Source organism: Lepidochelys kempii, chromosome 1, assembly GCF_965140265.1.
Source record: "Lepidochelys kempii isolate rLepKem1 chromosome 1, rLepKem1.hap2, whole genome shotgun sequence".
Lineage (NCBI taxonomy): Eukaryota > Metazoa > Chordata > Testudines > Cheloniidae > Lepidochelys > Lepidochelys kempii.
The window spans coordinates 92,367,388-92,385,115 of record NC_133256.1 but is presented as its reverse complement, the minus strand read 5'-3'; the positions used below and the strand labels follow the sequence as shown (position 1 = coordinate 92,385,115).

The following is a 17,728-nucleotide window of genomic DNA, read 5'->3' as shown; positions in this document are numbered from 1 at the left end:
AACTCAGATTGGCTGCTCTTCACATGGAGCCAGGGCAGGGAGGGAAGGCAGCTAATCAAAGGGGTTTCTGCCTCCTAAGCAGAGCTGAAAATCACAAGGGTCCTGAAGGCTCTTGCATCATTGCTAGACTGGCTCCAGCCCTAGTGGAAATCTTGTGACTTGCAAAGAAATAGCAAGAGTTGGAAACATTGCATTTATTTTAATTTCTAGTGTCACTGCTTTCTTTTAGAGCCAAGTAAAGTGGTTCTCTTAGGAACTATCTCATCGCTTCTACTATTGAATTAGCAATATATGTATGTCATAAATATAAAGCGAAGGGTAACCACCTTTCTGTATACAGTACTATAAAATCCCTCCTGGCCAGAGGCAAAACCCTTTCACCTATAGAGGGTTAAGAAGCTAAGGTAACCTCGCTGGCACCTGACCCAAAATGACCAATGAGGGGACAAGAGACTTTCAAATCTGGAGTGGGGGGACAAAGGGTTTTGTCTGTCTGTGCGAAGCTTTTGCCAGGAACAGATCAGGAATGCAAGCCTTACAACTCCTGTACAGTTAGTAAGTAATCTAGCTAGAAAATGCGTTAGATTTTCTTTTGTTTAATGGCTTGTAAAATAAGCTGTGCTGGAGAGAATGTTTTTGAGAGTATTCCTGTTTTTGTGTCTTTTTGTAACTTAAGGTTTTGCCTAGAGGGATTCTCTGTGTTTTGAATCTGATTACCCTGTAAGGTATTTACCATCCTGATTGTACAGAGTTGATTCTTTTACCTTTTCTTTAATTAAAATTCTTCTTTTAAGAACCTGATTGATTTTTCATTGTTCTTAAGATCCAAGGGTTTGGGTCTGTGTTCACCTGTACCAATTGGTGAGGATTATTATCATCAAGCCTTCCCCAGGAAAGAGGGTGGAGGGCTTGGGGGGATATTTTGGGGGAAGATATCCCCAAGTGGGCTCTTTCCCTGTTCTTTGTCTAACATGCTTGGTGGTGGCAGCATACTGTTCAAGGACAAGGCAAAGTTTGTACCTTGGGGAAGTTTTTAACCTAAGCTGGTAAGAATAAGCTTAGGGGGTCTTTCATGCAGGACCCCACATCTGTACCCGAGAGTTCAGAGTGGGGAAGGAACCTTGACAATGTATTTTTATGCCCTTGATGTGATGTATCAATAAAAAATAAAATATATATCCTGCCATTGACCTGCAAGTGGGAGTTGTGTGTAGACTGAAAAAAACAACAACCTTTTATTTGTATTACATTAGTTATCAGAGATCCCATTGTGGCACTGTGCATGCACAGCAAAAGAAAGGCCCTGCTCTAAAGAGCTTTCAATCTAAATAAAATGTACTCCTAAATCTTTAAAGGGGGTTTAGCACAAGGCTTGTTCTTACACATATTGAATTGCAGAAGCAAACTTTCATTTGTTAAAAGAAAGGCGAGATATGTTTAAAATCATGGCCTGGATTTTTAACTTGAGAAGAAACTGTATATCTGCGCAGAAGTGTATCTGAGATTGTTCCTTTAAAAAGCAAAAAGCATCAAACTATGTGCACTTCAAAAAATTGCTGAGTAAACAATACATTCCAGTTATTATCAGACATTCTATTATTCTCTGTCTTACTGTGCAAACATATGTGGTCAAATTCTGCTCACTTTGAGCCCAGGACTGATCACTATGAAGTCAACGGGAATCTTTCCATTCATTTCTATGGGCTTTGGATCAGGTCCTTTACTAATATGGGTAGACTTCCTGACATTAATGGGACTACATGTGCAAATAAAGTGAGCAGGATTTGACTCAGTACTGTGCTGGCTAAAAGAGAACTCAAGCAGATTACACAGATCATTAGAGTCAAGCCTTTCGGCATCAGTTATAAAGAACAAAGTACAAATTTGTGGAGCATAGAAGTTATGAGTCTGACAGTTTTTTTTGCTATAAAAGTGAAAGCTAGGAGAGACGCCTAAACAGCTAATCATTATGGACTCAAAATGAAGTGAAAATGGAACACAGTGAGACCCATCAGTTAGTCACATTACACAGGAGTAGGCAAACAGCAGGGAAATGACATTATTAAATTCTATACAATGAAAATTTAAAAGGAGGAATTAGTTAACATTTCCCAGCTAAAATTGTAATAGTTCTATAGCTATTCTAACAATGATGGTAACTTTTTTTTTCCTCACAGGGTTGAAGTAGAACACCCATAAAATAATGGCAAAAGTAGAGTGAGTTCGCACATAGAGGTGTGATTTTCAAAGTGCTCTCACGCATTGAAGCCCCTCTGTTTTCCTTGACGTCAATGTGAGTTCCACAACTGACTTCAAAAAAGCGGCAGAGTTAGGACAATGCTAAGTGCTTTTAAAAATTCCACTCATAAATTCTAAAAGGATGGCTGGGGATAATCAAGGGAGCTCGAAGGCCCCCACATCCCCTTGTAAATCAATGGGATTTGGGCATATAACTCCCACTTTGTGTCTGAAATCTTCTGTTTGCTGTAGAAAATTGCATGCTCAACATTTTCCTACATCTCTTTTCACCATTTTAATGCATTTTCCCTGTGCAAACATGGATGTTTATGACAAATATATTTGACATACATTCTTGTCCATATGTTTTAACAGTCAAACTAAGGAAAATTGTTGCTAATATTTATAACAGGATTTGGGATGTGTATACAATAGTTTATGTCGAATATAGTGTTAATGTTAAAGGGCAGTTATTGTATTACACTGAAACCATTTGTTTAGTAAATAAGACTTCTTTTGGTGGATCTATTATATAGATGCATAAATACCTACAATAATCAACTGGTATTTTACTATCATGCCATAAATGTATGACTGAATCTGAAGTGGTGTATCTCCCATTGTTCATTAAAAAAAGGATTTAAAAATATTTAATGAGATTAACAATTATGTAGTGCATAATTTCTACAGAAAAATCTCTGATACACAATAGTTAACCATCAACATGTTTATAATCAATATTTAGCTTGCTCCAAAATTTAAATTAAATCTTTAAAGTATGGAGCCTGATTCTTAGGTGCAGAGTGGCTGCTTTGTGCTTCACTAGCAGTAGGATTTGGTGTTGAGCTGCTGTATCTGACTCCATAAAGGTCATCTCAGTACCACGATGAGATTCTGGTAGTGTAGAGGCTGCTGAGACATCACTATATTGTGTCCATCCCCAATTGCGGTTTCAGCACTCTGGAACCATTAGCCAGTTTAGGTTACAGCAGCTCTTAGCCTGCTGTAATTTACACTGAGGAACTTGCCCTGCACACAGCTGTGCCAGGATTGGGAGAGTGCAAAGGTGAACTTTACACCACCTGTGTATGTCCATATCTCTAAGCTGTACTGAGTGTAGTTCATCCAGCTTTCAGTGCCTGGAATTTAGTGAGACCTTTCCAATATTTTGGCATGCTAGATCCTGATAACTCTGTATTTTACTGCTTCACAGAGTTTGCAATACTTGAGAGTTTGGGGACCTTGTAAAAGTCTAATCCTGCACAAGGTTATTAATAGGAATTTCACTTAAACACCACTTTGGGTGTGCAAGCAATCTGTACATTTTTGCAGTGGCTATTCCATATATCGCATCATGGAGCTCCTTCTGCATTAATACAGGCAATATAATGTCACCCAGTGGTTCCTGCATCAAACCCATAATTTCTGCTAAAGATAGAGCACATCTTTTAGTCCAGCATCTAATCTTGACTCAATACTTCAGTTCAGACACTCCCTTTGTAACTTGTCCCAGTGGTTAATTACCCTCACAGTAAATTTGTTTAACTTTGGCCTCATTAAAGAGTCCTCTATTACTAGGCCTGAAGAAGAGCTTTGTGTCAGCTGGAAAGCCCGTTTCTCTCACAGGGGAGAAAGTAATATTAAACAGTTACTGGTATGGGCCCCTGGAAGGGGTGGGGCCTCGGGCAGAAGGGGCGGGGCTGGGGGTCAGCCTCCCCCAGCCAGCCCATCCCCACTGCCTGGCCTCTACTGCCAGGGGCTCGGGTGGTGATTTAAAAGGGCCTTTTTAAATCGCTGGCCCTGGATCAGCTGTCCCTTTTGCCCCCCCGCCCATGTTGGCAGGGCCACCGACAAGGGTGGGGGGGAAGGGGCAGCAACGTTAAAGCACTGCCATGGCAGTGCTTTAACGTTGGCTGCATACGGCCTACTTTCACCCATGCTCTCTCACCAACAGAAGTTGGTCTAATAAAAGGTACTACCTCACCTGTCTTGTCTTTCTATTACTAAAAACTGGTTTGACATGGAGACTTCCAAAACGTGGCTAATTTGGAGCAGCATCTATATATCTGGATACTTATCTAAACAGACGCACACAGGAACCATGATAGTTACTCAGCCCTGGTCTACGCTGGGCGGGCGGGGGTGGGGGGAGGAATCGATCTAAGTTATGCAACTTCAGCTACGTGAATAGCGTAGCTGAAGTCGACGTACTTAGATTGACTTACCATGGTGTCTTCACCATGGTGAGTCGACTGCTGCCACTCTCCTGTCGACTCTGCCTGCGCCTCTTCTGGCGCTGGAGTATAGGAGTCGACGGGAGAGTGCTCGGGGGTCGATTTATCACATCTAGACTATATGCGATAAATCGATCCCCGTTGGATTGATTGCTCCCCACCCATCTGGCGGGTAGTGAAGACATACCCTCAGTGTTTGGTTATAAGGTAAAATTTTAAGAAAAATGATACTCAATTGTCTTCAAAGGAGGCAGTCACAACTGTAAGCTAAAAGGTCTAATTTTTATATAAATACCAATATCAATCACTTAAACACAGAGTGTCAGCATGAAACTTTAAAATACCAAACAAAACCCAGGTTTCTCCCCTCCCAATAATCTGTATTTCTTAAAACAAAACAAATATAGATTGATTCATCAGATTTTATAACCTTTGTTTTACATGCAATTAAGAAGATATTTAGGGATCTTGGTACAAAAATTTCCATATAAGGCTAACCCACATCCCTGAAGTGTCACATGTAGTTCCTCTTAATATATTTATTGCAACTAGTAACAGTATACCACATTAACCTGAGGTTTTCATAGAACACCAACTGCCATCTGCTATGATGTATTATCTGCTAACATCACTGCATCAAAATATATCAACACATCTAGTTGGAAGTGGCAAGGCATTTTCTGTTCATGTTATTCCAGGTTAGGGATATATTCTTAAATCTGTAGTAAGCATCACAGGCAAACATATTTGGACAAAATAAGAATAGAACTGAATTTTTGCTTCGAACTTGAGTTGAACCCTTGTGAGACTAAAAAAATTCAGTAGAATTTTAATCTCATTTTCACACACCTCCAAGCCTCTTGGTTTTGGCTGGGAAAACAAATGCCCTAATAAAGTAAAAGTCTCGTTCTTGTGGTATTTCTGGCTTAACTGAAACCAGGAAATACTGGAAATCTCAAAAGAGCCTGTTAACGCTGAACATTTTGTGTGATTTCTAAAATTTTAGTTAATCATCTTATACACTTACCTAAACCAAAGGTAAGAACATTTGGAGCCTTCTCCATCACTACTTATAATGAAATCAACACAATCTATAGATCTAACTGACAAGATATTGAAATGATTAAATATTGGCTTCCAGGAGGTTAAAAAAATAGGTTACTACTTACACTGTAAACAATTAATATATAACATTCTAAAACATTTGATTTCTATGCATTGAATAACTGTGAATCTACATATTAACAAAATAACTTGGTCTTATTTTTAGCATTAATGGATACTTGGGGACAAATATATTTTGCAAGTCAGAAAATGAATGATAGAAAAAAAGGGGCAGTATTCCCTCTCCTACAACATAACATCAGAGAGTAGACCAATGGGAGGAAAACTCCCTTCACAGAGTTGTTACCTGATCTTTCACATCATGGGGGATGAGGGAGACCGGGTTTTCCCCCCTGTGGAATGAATCACGAGAATTTCCAGACTTCAGTAGAGCCTGGAAATTCACATGGAGGCTACAGCTAATAACACATAGCTTATACTTCTATATTGGTGCTAGATCCCAGGCATTCCCTTCTCAACATCCCTCTTCTCAGGCAAGGTAGCTTTAAAGGAGATGTAATACCATGGGCTTGCCTTGGTCACCACCACTCGGGAGGTACTGTGGGAAAAGTAGTACAGCCCCAAAATGTGAATTATAATTGGGAATTGTTTAAGAACATCTTGCTAAACCATACCCCAAAATCACAATTTCATAATTGTGAAAGAAGGCCATGCAGATTAAAAAAAACAACAACCTGATTTAGAGGAAAAGTGAAGACAGCTGTAAAAACAGATAAATAAAAATAAATCAGAAGTTAGGAACTGTAGAAAATTGATAAGGGAAGCCAAGGGACACAAGAGAACTCTATGACTGGCAGAGTTAAGAACAATAAGAAAGAGGATTTAATTTAAATATATTAAGAACAAAAAGAACCCTGGCAGTGGTATTGGTCCATTACTACATGGAAGCTGTGGAATTCTCAATAACAATGCAGAAAAGGCAGAAGTATTCAATAAATGTTTCTGTTCCAGATTTTGGGGAAAAATAGATTACAGTCATATAATATGATATAAACACTTTCCATTTCACTAATAGCTCTGGAGAATATTGAACAGAAGACACTAAATAAGAACATAAGAATGGCCATACTGGGTCAGACCAAAGACCCATCTAGCCCAGTATCCTGTCTTCTGACAGTGGCCAATGCCAGGTGTCCCAGAGGGAATGAACAGAACAGGTAATGCTCAAGTGATCCAACCCCTGTTGCCCATTCCCAGCTTCTGGCAAACAGAGCCTAGGGACTCCATCCCTGCCCATCCTGGCTAATAGCCATTCATGGATCTATCTTCCATGAATTTATCTAGTTCTTTTTTGAACCCTGTTATAGTCTTGGCCTTCACAACATCCTCTGTCAAGGAGTTCCACAGATTGCCTGCACGTTGTATGAAGAAATACTTCCTTTTGTTTGTTTTAAACCTACTACCTATTAATTTAATTTGGTGACCCCATAGTTCTTGTGTTATGAGAAGGAGTAAATAACACTTCCTTATTTACTTTCTCCACACCAGTCATGATTTTATAGACCTCTGTCATATCCCTCTTATTTGTCTTTTTTCCAAGCTAAAATGTCCCAGTCTTTTTAATCTCTCCTTATACGGAAGCTGTTCCACACTCCTAATCATTTTTGTTGCCCTTTTCTGAACCTTTTCCAATTCCAATAGATCTTTTCTGAGATGGGGCAACCATATTTGCACGAAGTATTCAAGTTGTGGGCCAGGATTTATGGTATTTTTTTTCTTATTATCCATCCCTTCCTTAATGATTCCCAACATTCTTTTAGTTTTTTTGACTGCCACTGCACAGCGAGTGGATGTTTTCAGAGAATTACCTAAAAAACTCCAAGATGTCTTTCTTGAGGGGTAACAACTAATTTAGACCTCATCATTTTATATGTGTAGTTGGGATTATGTTTTCCAATGTGCATTACTTTACATTTATCAACACTGAATTTCATCTGTCATTTTGTTGCCCAGTCACCCAGTTTTGTGAGATCCCTTTGTAGCTCATTGCAGTCTGCTTTGGACTTAACTATCTTGAGTAGTTTTGTATCGTCTGCAAATTTTGCCACCTCAGTGTTTACCCCTTTTTCCAGATCATTTATGAATATGTTGAATAGGACTGGTCCCAGTACAGACCCTTGGGGGGCATCACAATTTACCTCTCTCCATTTTGAAAACTGACAATTTATTCTTACATTTTGTTTCCTATCTTTTAACCAGTTAGCAATCCATGATAGGACCTTCCCTCTTATCCCATGACAGCCTACTTTGTTTAAGAGCCTTTCATGAGGGACCTTGTTAAAGGCTTTCTGAAAATCTAAGTACATTATATCCACTGGATCCCCCGTGTCCACATGCTTGTTGATCCCCTCATACTTATCGACTCAACATGCTTGTTGACCCCTCCCCCATTTTTAAATCAACATGTCCAGGTAACTTGCATCCAAGATATTATAAAGAGCTTGCTGAGGAGCTCAGGGGACTGTTAATGTTGATTTTCAGTAAGTCTAAATTCCAGAACCCTGGAAGAAAGTTGATTTTGTGCCAATTTTTTAAAAAAGATAAACCGGAGGACCTGGGTAATTATAGGCTTTTCATCCTGACTCGATTAACAGAGAACTAAAGGAGGGTAATATAATTAATGCAAATCAACATGGGTTTATAGAAAATAGATCCTGTCAAACTAACTTGATATCCTTTTTCGATAAGATTACAAGTTTGGTTGCTAAAGGTAATAGTGATTTCTGTAAGGCATTAGACTTGGTACTACAGGACATTTTGATTAAAAACTTGAAAGATATAATATGAATGTGGCACACATTAAATGGATTAAGAACTGGCTAACTGATAAGTCTCAAAATATTTTAAATGGGGAATCATCATCAAATGGGTCTGTTTCCAGTGGAGTCCCACAGGGTCAGTACTTGGACCTATGCTATTTAACATTTGTTATCAATGATCTGGAAGAAAACATAAACTAATCACTGATAAAGGTTATAGATGGCACAACAACTGTGGCGGGGAGGTGACACATAATGTAGAGGACAGGTGATTGATTCAGAGCGATCTAGGTCACTTGGTAAACTGGCGCAAGCAAACAATATGCATTTTAATGTGACTAAATATAAATATATACATCTGGGAACAAAGAATGTAGGCCATACTTACAGAATGGGGGACTAAACTGGGAAGAAGTGACTTTGAAAAATAAATTGGTAGTCATGATGGATAATCCGGTGAACATGAGCTCCCGGTCTGATGGTCAAAATTGCTAATGTGATCCTGGGATGCATAAACAAGGAAATCTTGGAGTGGAGAGGTTATTTTACATCTGTATTTGGCACTGGTGCAATCACTGCTGGAATATTTTGCCTAGTTCTGGTACTCAAAATTCAAGAATGATGTTGATAAATTAGAGACGGTGCAGAGAAGAGCCATGAGAATGCAATACAAGAGGTCAGAGTAGATTATTTACAATCTCTAAATCTATGAATAAACCCCCACCTTGCTGTACCCAGCTGCCAAGTTCCCACCCATAATGATCCCACAGAGCTTTATCATCTACGCTTTTATGTTATCAATAGAATAGTGCACTTTAAAAGCTGTGTTTGACCATAGGAAACTCCATATTTCTACAGCTAGCAATTTTTCTATTTATTTTTTCAGTTTTTTTTAAGACAAAACAAAGGGAAGTTAAATGGAAACAAAATTATTTAACATCTTTCATGGGATATTTAGGTTGTAAATCTATAATAAAAATAGCCAGTGAATGCAATTAAAGTTTGTGTAGTGACATTAGCTTATTTATATTGTACATATGTGGTATTTTCAGTTGCTGGTTAGGTTAACTTCAGTAAACAGTATGTACATAGTGATGTGTTAACAGTGCTATGGGAACCTAAACTCTTGCTTTCACTGATTTTTTTATTTTAAAAATTGCATTTTGGTCTGATAGTCATTTACGCCCACAGGTGTAAATGACTACAAGTTGAAGGGCAGTGGGAAATCAGGCTCACAGTTTCTTACTGCCTGGGAATGTTTTATTTTTGTTACCTTCTGTCATGTTTACTTACCATTGTAGCTCTCCTATCACCTCACATCTCTCTGAAAGTCTTTGTAGACATAGTTCCCTTGTTTTGTCCCACCACAGATATATCTGGAGCTGGTGGAAAGGATAATGTTGTAATAATAATTGTCTGTTTTCCATTCTCCTTAGTGGCTTTAAACTCACACACTTAACTGATCCTGCCAGGCAGCTCCCTGTTGCTGCCACACAGACAACTGTGCTTAAAATTTCTTGTCTTTAGACATAGAGCTGACTAGGCTGTAATAATTTAGATCATATCAACAGCAACTCTATCCTATTTATCCTAGTCATAAAGATTATTCCTCAAAGATACTAAATAATAAGAATACCTTTTGAAATTAAACAGTATCTAGGTATAGCTTTTAAAAGAAGCAGTTTTTCAAATGGGGAATGTAATTCTGTTTCTTAAATTGCCCTTCTCTTAAATGTTGTCGATAAAGAAACCTTGGAGCTACTACATATTCAAGACTGCCTCCTCTAAACTATAACAATTATGCAAGGACACCAGTTAGTAAGGTTGATCTATAAACTTTAGACCTTAAACTTACCACAACTGGAAATATTGTGGTCTTTTTTATACAACATCTCAGAGGGCTGTTGCTTTAGTTTCATAATCGGGGGGAAAGTTATATGAAATAATGTCCAGTAGGAAGCAAATTCAGGGAGGAACCCTATAAATGAAGCAATTTTATAACGTGAGAACATTAAGAGGATGTGGTAGGATGCATGTCAATCACAGCCATAACCAGAGGAGCTTTCTGACCACCACATCCGACTCCTATCAGCCGTTACCACTAAAGGGACAGATGGTTCCAGTTTAGTCAGATATCGTGGTAATGTCTCCTCCAGTAAAGGGAAAATAATCAAGGAACTTTTATAAACCTACAGCTAGACTTTTCACTCATTTCATGAAATTAGAACTTGGATATAATAGTAGTTGTACAAATGTATTAGAATGTTTTATCATACCTTGTACAGCGACAGGCATTCTGTTTATTCTTAAATACTGGGGCATAGTCAGTGAAAAACTACCTGAAAACACAGCAGGAATTTGTCAAAAGAAGTCCAATCAGAAGCTCTGAGGAACCATACTTCTGACTTCCTAGTTGTTTAAGTCTTCCTTTAACTTATCACTGCAATACTCTAAAGAGGTCATGATGAACTTACAACGTACCTGGTCATGCAGCTGCTCAGCCTGAGGAACTTCCACTGATTTGAATATGATTGATGTTGTGTGGTAATTGGAATAACTACAGGATTGGGTGCAGCTAGAACAAGTAAAAGAATCTAATATATAGATCCAGTTTAGCCAAATGATGTGTCTTTTACTAAGAATATGTTTGCCTTTGTGAATTTCCTTCACAACTACCCTCCCTCTCATACTGACATAAAATTAATTGAATGTGTGTGGAGGAGCCTGAGATGACATTCTTAACAGTGTCAAGTCCAAAGTTCAGATTCTTATTACAATATTTGTCACAAAGTCAAATTAATATTCTGCCATTTCCAATCCTCATGTATCCTGAAAACTCTTGTGAAGATCAGTTACTTTTGGCTGTTTTCTGCTCTTTCTATAGTTCTGGACACAAAATATATTTCCCCTGAATGCTAATGCCCATCATGGCTCTGTTTACTTTGAATACTTTATTCTTACTACCTTTTTTATGAACAGTGTTGTAAAGAAGCAAGCAAATAAAATTAACACAATAGCCACTTGACAAAGTTTTAACGGTAGCAAAAAGAGATCTAATTGTCTATAATGGATAGTATATTAACTGCAAAATAGAAAACTATACAAACATATTTAGCAACAAAACAATAATACTAGTAGTTTTAATTTCAAAGTACTTTACAACCATTAACTAATTCACCTGCAAGGTAGGGAAGTATTGTTATTCCTATAGGTAGGGATTTTAGTTTAAATAAACTATCCTTATCCATGGGCCACATTCAACCCTCACAGGTGCTCACGGGCTTCTACCAAAGTCAGTGGGAGCTCTGCATTATTTGTGTCAAATTCTGCTCTCAGTTACATTGCTGTAAATCCATTTACTTCAATTGAGTCTATTCAAATTTACAACAGTGTAACTCTGAGGAAAATGCATGCACCATCATAGCATCTCAGTATTGCTTATGCATCTGAGGGCATATTTGGGCTTCTGAAATCCAGTAGTACTAGAAACATTTACAGCAATATTTCATTTCATTAACACTGCATTTCTAAAGTATAAAAAGTTGTCAGTCATGAGCTATTTAAATACTTGCACCAAAGAGTCTGAGTGAAAAATCCTTATGGAATGGACAAAATCCAAAATGATTTGTACATTAGATTGGTTCAATGCCACTAAAAGTACTTTGGAACAAATTGGTACAGTAAGTTATGATTACTGCTACAACACAACACTTTAATGAGGTCCGCGTATTAACTATCACAAAAATGTCTGAGATGAACTGCAAGGGACATAGTTGAGCTCTGTCTGGCCAGAATCTCAGGTAGTGTAAATCAATGAATCCATGCCCATTTATACCAGCTGAGGATCTTGTCTATCATCTTTAAAATTATTCTCATGTCTACTTTCCAGGCACTATACTTATGCAGTAATGAAGAAAAATGTTATTAAATTAACTGGACAAAATAGTGCTTCCCAACATTTTCCCAGGACCTCTGTTAAGTGCCACTTAGGCTGTGATTTTGTTAGACCTATCACAAGCAGCATCAAGCCTAGTTTCCATCAAACACCAATGTGCTTTCAGAAGTAGTGCTAGTGATTCTCTAGATAGCATTTTTCCTTCTGAGTCAACACAACTAATGCCCCAGCATGGTGCTAGGAGACACTGTGCTGCATAGTGTTTTCTTGTGGGTGAGATGTAAAACCAAGGGTCTACAGCTGTGGTCATTAGGGATTCAATGGCACTTTTGACAAGAACAGGAATGTTACCTTCAGGGTCCTCCTGACCAAAATACAGTTCTAAGTAATTAAATCCTAACAACCTAAATTCTCTGCTGTGACTCCTGTTTAGATGATCATAGAATCATAGCATATTAGGGTTGGAAGGGACCTCAGGAGGCCATCTAGTCCAACCCCTTGCTCAAAGCAGGACCAATCCCCAAATAATCATCCCAGCCAGGGCTTTCTCAAGCCTGACTTTGAAAACCTCTAAGAAAGGAGATGCCACCACCTCCCTAGGTAACGCATTCCAGTGCTTCACCACCCTCCTAGTGAAAAAGTTTTTCCTAACATTCAACCTAAACCTCCCCCACTACAACTTGAGACAATTACTCCTTGTTCTGTTATCTGCTACCACCGAGAACAGACTAGATCCATCCTCTTTGGAACCCCCCTTCAGGTAGTTGAAAGCAGCTATCAAATCCTGCCTCATTCTCCTCTTCCGCAGACTAAACAATCCCAGTTCCCTCCGTCTCTCCTCATAAGTCATGTGCTCCAGCCCCCTAATCATTTTTGTTGCCCTGCACTGGACTCTTTCCAATTTTTCCACATCCTTCTTGTAGTGTGGGGCCCAAAACTGGACACAGTACTCCAGATGAGGCCTCACAAATGTCAAATAGAACCAATCTGCTGGCAATGCCCCTACTTATACATCCCAAAATGCCATTGGCCTTCTTGGCAACAAGGGCACACTGTTGACTCATATCTAGTCAGGCATAGCTCAGTGGTTTGAGCATTGGCATGCTAAATCCAGGGTTGTGAGTTCAATCCTTGAGTGTGGTGTTAGGTATCTGGGGCAAAAATTGGGGATTGAACCTGCTTTGAGCAGGGTCTTGGACTAGATGACCTCCTGAGGTCCCTTCCAACCCTGGTATTCTATGATTCTTGTCCATTGTAACCCCTAGGTCCTTTTCTGCAGAACTGCTGCCTAGCCATTCGGTCTCTAGTCTGTAGCAGTGCATGGGATTTTTCCATCCTAAGTGCAGGACTCTGCACTTGTCCTTGTTGAACCTCATCCGATTTCTTTTGGCCCAATCCTCTAATTTGTCTAGGGCCCTTTTTATCCTATCCCGACCCTCCAGTGTATCTAGCACTCCTCCCAGTTTAGTGTCATCTGCAAACTTGCTGAGGGTGCAATCCACACAATCCTCCAGATTATTAATGAAGATATTGAACAAAACCGGCACCAGGACCAACCCTTGGGGCACTCTGCTTGATACCAGCTGCCAGCTAGACATGGAGCCATTGATCACTACCCATTGATCCCAACAATCTAGCCAACTTTCTATCCCCCTTATAGTCCATTCATCCAGCCCATACTTCTTTAACTTGCTGGCAAGAATACTATGGGAGACTGTATCAAAAGCTTTGTTAAAGTCAAGGAATAACACTACCACTGCTTTCATAGATTCATAGATATTTAGGTCAGAAGGGACCATTATGATCATCTAGTCTGATCTCCTGCACAACGCAGGCCATAGAATTTCACCCACCACTCCTGCAAAAAACCTCTCACCTATGTCTGTGCTATTGAAGTCCTCAAATCGTGGTTTAAAGACTTCAAGGAGCATAGAATCCTCCAGCAAGTGACCCGTGCCCCATGCTACAGAGGAAGTTGAAAAACCTCCAGGGTTTCCCCTCATCCACAGTGACAGTAATCTCATCATAGAAGGCAATTAGGTTAGTCAGGCATTACTTGCTCTTGGTGAATCCATGCTGACTGTTCCTGATCACCTTCCTCTCCTCTAAGTGCTTCAGAATTGATTCCTTGAGCAATTCCCTGCTCCATGATTTTTCCAGGGACTGAGGTGAGGCTGACTGGCCTGGTTCCCTGGATCCTTCTCCTTCCCTTTTTTAAAGATGGGCACTACATTAGCCTTTTTCCAGTCTTCCGGGACCTCCCCCCAGTCACCATGAGTTTTCAAAGTTAATGGCCAATGGTTCTGCAATCACATCCGCCAACTCCTTTAGCAGCCTTGGATGCATTGCATCCGGACCAATGGACTTGTGCTCATCCAGCTTTTCTGAATAGTCCTGAACCACTTCTTTCTCCACAGAGGGCTGGACACCTCCTTCCCATGCTGTGCTGCCCAATGCAGCAGTCTGGGAGCTGACCTTGTTCGTGAAGACAAAGGCAAAAAAAGCCTTTTTTCCACATCCTCTGTCACTAGGTTGCTTCCCTCATTCAGTAAGGGGCCCACAATTTCCCTGGCTTTCTTCTTGTTGTCAACATACCTGAAGAAACCCTTCTTGTTATTCTTAACATCTCCTGCTAGCTGCAACTCCAAGTGTGATTTGGCCTTCCTGATTTTACTCCTGCAAGCCTGAGCAATATTTTTATACTCCTCCGTGGTCATTTGTCCAATCTTTCACTTCTTGTAAGCTTCTTTTTTGTGTTTAAGATCAGCAAGGATTTCACTGTTAAGCCAAGCCGGTCGCCTGCCATATTTACTATTCTTTCTACATATTGGGCTGGATTGTTCCTGCAACCTCAATAAGGATTCTTTAAAATACAGCCAGCTCTCCTGGACTCCTTTCCCCCTCATGTTATTCTCCCAGGGGATCTTGCCCATCAGTTCCCTGAGGGAGTCAAAGTCTGCTTTTCTGAAGTCCAAGGTCCATATTCTGCTGCTCTCCTTTCTTCCTTGTGTCAGGATCCTGAACTCGATCATCTCATGGTCACTGCCTCCCAGGTTCTCATCCACTTTTGCTTCCCCTACTAATTCTTCCCGGTTTGTGAGCAGCAGGTCAAGAAGAGCTCTGCCCCTAGTTGGTTCCTCCAGCACTTGCACCAGGAAACTGTCCCCTACACTTTCCAAAAACTTCCTGGATTGTCTGTGCACTGCTGTATTGCTCTCCCAGCAGATATCAGGATGAGAACCAGGGCCTGTGATCTGGTAACGTCCGTTAGTTGCCAGAAGAAAGTCTTGTCCACCTCATCCCCCTGGTCCAGTGGTCTATAGCAGACTCCCACCATGACATCACCCTTGTTGCTCACACTTCTAAACTTAATCCAGAGACACTCAGGTTTTTCTGCACTTTCATAACAGAGCTCTGAGCAGTCATACTGCTCTCTTACAAACAACACAACTCCCCCAACTTTTCTGCCCTGCTTGTCCTTCCTGAACAGTTTGTATCCATCCATGACAATACTCCAGTTATGTGAGTAATCCCACCAAGTCTCTGTTATTCCAATCACATCATAATTCCTTGACTGTGCCAGGACTTCCAGTTCTCCCTGCTTGTTTCCCAGGCTTCTTGTATTTGTGTATAGGCACTTAAGATAACTTGCTGATCATCCTGCTTTCTCAGTATAAGGCAGGAGTCCTCCCCTCTTGCGCTCTCCTGCTCATGCTTCCTCCCGGTATCCCACTTCCCCACTTACCTCAGGGTTTTGGTCTTCTTCCCCCGTTGAACCTAGTTTAAAGCCCTCCTCACTAGGTTAACCAGTCTGCTTGCGAAAATGCTCTTCCCTCTCTTTGTTAGGTGGAGCCCATCTCTGCCTAGCACTCCTCCTTCTTGGAACACCATCCCATGGTCAAAGAATCCAAAGCCTTCTCTCCAACATCACCTGCGTAGCCATTTGTTGACTTCCACGATTTGACAGTCTCTACCCGGACCTTTTCCTTCCATAGGGAGGATGGATGAGAACACCACTTGTGCCCCAAACTCCTTTATCCTTCTTCCCAGAGCCACATAGTCAACAGTGATCCGCTCAAGGTCATTCTTGGCAGTATCATTGGTGCCCACGTGGAGAAGCAGGAAGGGGTAGCGATCCGAGGGCTTGATGAGTCTTGGCAGTCTCTCTGTCACATCGTGAATCCTACCTCCTGGCAAGCAGCAGACGTCTCGTTTCTCCTGGTCGGGGCAGCAGATAGATGACTCAGTCCCCCTGAGGAGGGAGTCCCCAACCACCACCACCCACCTCCTTCTTTTGGGAGTGGTGGTCGTGGAACCCCCATCCCTAGGACAGTGCATCTCATGCCTTCCTATCGGTGGAGTCTCCTTCTGCTCCCTTCCCTCAGATGTATCGTCTAGTCCACTCTCCGCATTAGTACCTGTGGAGAGAACATGAAAACGGTTGCTCACCTGTATCTGCCTTGCTCGTACATGGACGCTCCTCTTTCTTCTTCTGGAGTTCACATGCTGCCAAATTTCTTCACCGTCCCTCTGTCCCTGTTGCGCAACCTGCTCTGAATCTGCAGAACGTTGTGCCCATAGAAGCATATCCTGATGTCTGTCCAGGAAATCTTCAGTTTCTCTGATTCAACGCAGGGTTGATACTTATTTTTCCAGACCTTGAACCTTCTCTTCCAATATGGAGACAAGCTTGCACTTTGTGCAGACAAAGTCGCTTCTGTCCTGTGGAAGAAAGACAAACATGGCACATCCTGTGCAGGTAATAACAGCTGATCGCTCACCATCCATATTACCTTCCTACTATGAGCTTCCTCAGCTGCTGCTCAGTGAAGCCTGCAAGATAAACGACTCAGTGGGCACTCCCCAGGCAAACTCCCTCTGTTCGCCGCTCTGCTGTTTGCCGCTCAGCTGGTTCGCAGCTGACTGGCTTTTTATAACAGTCAGGCCCACTCAAGGCCAACCTGGAACAAAGCACTCCCAATTCACGTAATGATTGTTTTAAGCTTGATCCTTGTTACCTTGTGCTTCCCCTTTCTGTGTCATAGCCACATGTTGCCTCTTCTTTTAAACTTAGATTGTAAGCTCTTTTGGGCAGGGACCATCTGTTTATGTTTATCTGGTATCTAGCACATTGGGGACTTTTTCCTCTAGGGCTTACTGCAATACAAATAATAACATACAATATGTATTTGGATACTTTGTTGTTCTACTTGTGAAACTGATCTGGATATAGATCACCCCTCTTCCCCCAAATATAATATCATACAATATTGAAATATGCCATAGTGGATTGTTCTGCACTAGCAACATGTTGGATTAGACAGTATGAAACATGATAGACATACAGGCAAAACTCCCTGTAAGGGGGAGTACTGTACCAGCAGGGTCCCAAAGGAAGTGCCCTGTAGCCAGGCCAGTGTCTGAACGTAGTGATAAAGTGTCTTTTCATTGTGAATTCCAAATTGACCCAAGGCTAC

General features: G+C 40.8%; 1 long non-coding RNA gene across 1 annotated transcript in view; it reads right to left on the bottom strand.

Moving 5' to 3' along the window:
- The window catches only part of LOC140904887 (uncharacterized), a 30,378-nt gene extending 13,578 nt beyond the window's left edge, over window positions 1-16,800 (bottom strand). Inside the window, exons 1-2 of the long non-coding RNA XR_012156667.1 lie at window positions 16,701-16,800; window positions 9,650-9,738 (exon numbers count right to left, since the gene is read on the bottom strand). This is a non-coding gene — a long non-coding RNA (uncharacterized lncRNA). The remainder of the gene's footprint in view (window positions 1-9,649; window positions 9,739-16,700) is intronic.
- Window positions 16,801-17,728: the final 928 nt, after the last annotated feature.